At 48.3% G+C, this 2500-nt stretch overlaps 1 non-coding gene across 1 annotated transcript in view; it reads right to left on the bottom strand.

Annotated features, from left to right (window-relative positions):
• The window catches only part of LOC123719417, a 1906-nt gene extending 511 nt beyond the window's left edge, over positions 1-1395 (bottom strand). The window contains exon 1 of the ribosomal RNA XR_006755470.1: positions 1-1395. This exon is cut by the window's left edge and continues 511 nt beyond it. This is a non-coding gene — a ribosomal RNA (small subunit ribosomal RNA).
• Positions 1396-2500: the final 1105 nt, after the last annotated feature.

Genomic DNA, 2500 nt, shown 5'->3' with positions numbered 1-2500 from the left:
CGTTACCGGAATTAACCAGACAAATCGCTCCACCAACTAAGAACGGCCATGCACCACCACCCACCGAATCAAGAAAGAGCTGTTAATCTGTCAATCCTTCCGGTGTCCGGGCCTGGTGAGATTTCCCGTGTTGAGTCAAATTAAGCCGCAGGCTCCACTCCTGGTGGTGCCCTTCCGTCAATTCCTTTAAGTTTCAGCTTTGCAACCATACTCCCCCCGGAGTCCAAAATCTTTGGTTTCCCGGAAGCTGCCCGCCGAGCCATTGTAGTAACGTCGGCGGATCGCTAGATGACATATTTACGGTTAGAACTAGGGCGGTATCTAATCGCCTTCGAACCTCTAACTTTCGTTCTTGATTGATGAAAACACCTTTGGCAAATGCTTTCGCTGATGTTCGTCTTGCGACGATCCAAGAATTTCACCTCTAACGTCGCAATACGAATGCCCCCAGTTATCCCTATTAATCATTACCTCGGAGTTCTGAAAACCAACAAAATAGAACCGAGATCATATTCTATTATTCCATGCACGAAATATTCAAGCGGCATTTTGAGCCCGCTTTGAGCACTCTAATTTGTTCAAAGTAAAATTGTCGGCCCACCTCGACACTCACCGAAGAGCACCGCGATAGGATTTTGATATTGAACCGGCGTTTTACCGCCGGCTCACCGACGATATGCTCCGCAGACGTGTCAGTATCACCGCGGATGCGGTGCACCGACAGCGCGGCGCACAAATGCAACTACGAGCTTTTTAACCGCAACAATTTTAGTATACGCTATTGGAGCTGGAATTACCGCGGCTGCTGGCACCAGACTTGCCCTCCAATTGTTCCTCGTTAAAATATTTAAAGTGTACTCATTCCGATTACGAGGCCTCGTAAGAGTCCCGTATCGTTATTTTTCGTCACTACCTCCCCGTGCCGGGAGTGGGTAATTTGCGCGCCTGCTGCCTTCCTTGGATGTGGTAGCCGTTTCTCAGGCTCCCTCTCCGGAATCGAACCCTGATTCCCCGTTACCCGTGACAACCATGGTAGTCGCAGAAACTACCATCGAAAGTTGATAAGGCAGACATTTGAAAGATGCGTCGCCGGTACTGGACCGTGCGATCGGCAAAAGTTATCCAGATTCATCAAAATTAACGACTTCGGACGCATGGCCCTCCGCCGATTGGTTTTGATCTAATAAAAGCACTCATCCCATCACTGGTCAGAGTTCTGATTGCATGTATTAGCTCTAGAATTACCACAGTTATCCAAGTAACTGAGTAAGATCTAAGGAACCAAAACTGATATATTGAGCCATTCGCGGTATCGCCTTAATACGGCTTGCACTGAGACATGCATGGCTTAATCTTTGAGACAAGCATATAACTACTGGCAGGATCAACCAGGGAGCTGCTTACGCAAACGACACGCCTACACCGCGGTCACGCGGCTTCGGCGAGCCGCTGGCTCGGCGGCGTCGAGGGGCGCGCGCTTGCGCGCGCGCCTTCTCGACACGCGTGAACGTAACGCGTCGAATTTGCACGCGACGCGACGTTCGCGCTTCATATCGATAGACTAACTTTGACCGGTCTACGAGCGGCCGTCCCGTCACGATCTCGCAACGAGGTGATGTACAACGATGCTCGACCACTGTGAGGGACATAAAACTGCAACGAACACGACCCCGCGGGCGGGAATCGATGTTGTGACAATTTGAAAATTGAACATTCATCTAAACGCAACTTCTCAATTTTTATTCAATACGTTATTGTAAACATATTAAAACTCGGCTGGCAATTACATGCGCACACACACGCATGATTCGCACTAGATACGATCAACGCCCGGAGCTTGAGGGATAAATTCCAACACGACGCTGCGCACACCGTTTCGACGATGGGCGCGTGTGCGTCCTCTTTTATACATTCTTTCCATATACGGTCGCCGTGGCGACCGCGCACGTGTCGAACACGCTAGGCGCCCTGCGTTGAGGTGTGCCTAGAAGCGTATTCTTTTAACATCACAGATAACACCGGGGGAGACGGTCCCAAATCTTGGTCGATTGGTAACATCACCATACGGTCTGCGAACGCGGTGCTATAATATAATTTTATATTATATTATATAAAATATGAGGAGGAGTAGTATGTATATTCTTTGTTATTTTGTTGTGCAACAAGAGAGATATATAAAATGTACTATACACCACACACACAGAGAGAGAGAGAGCTGGGAAAGATCTCGGCGGTCTCGCATTCGAAATACGAATTTGATATAATTTCCTCCGAAAATCCATACCCATATCTATATCATCCATGCGCGAATATATGTATATAATATTCTCACACTTCGCACAAACACAAAAACAAAAACAAGAACACATTCTCTCTCGTCCGTCGTTCGTGTCTATTATATAGACGAACGACGCGCGGCAACGAGAACGAGTCGACGCTGTGCGCACGACTGTTTCGCTCCACATCTATACCGAGAGCAATAGTCCGCGTCGGCATTAAT

Source organism: Pieris brassicae, unplaced genomic scaffold (assembly GCF_905147105.1).
Source record: "Pieris brassicae unplaced genomic scaffold, ilPieBrab1.1, whole genome shotgun sequence".
In the NCBI taxonomy this organism is placed as follows: domain Eukaryota; kingdom Metazoa; phylum Arthropoda; class Insecta; order Lepidoptera; family Pieridae; genus Pieris; species Pieris brassicae.
The sequence above is the reverse complement of the archived record's forward strand: the minus strand, read 5'-3'. Positions and strand labels throughout refer to the sequence as shown.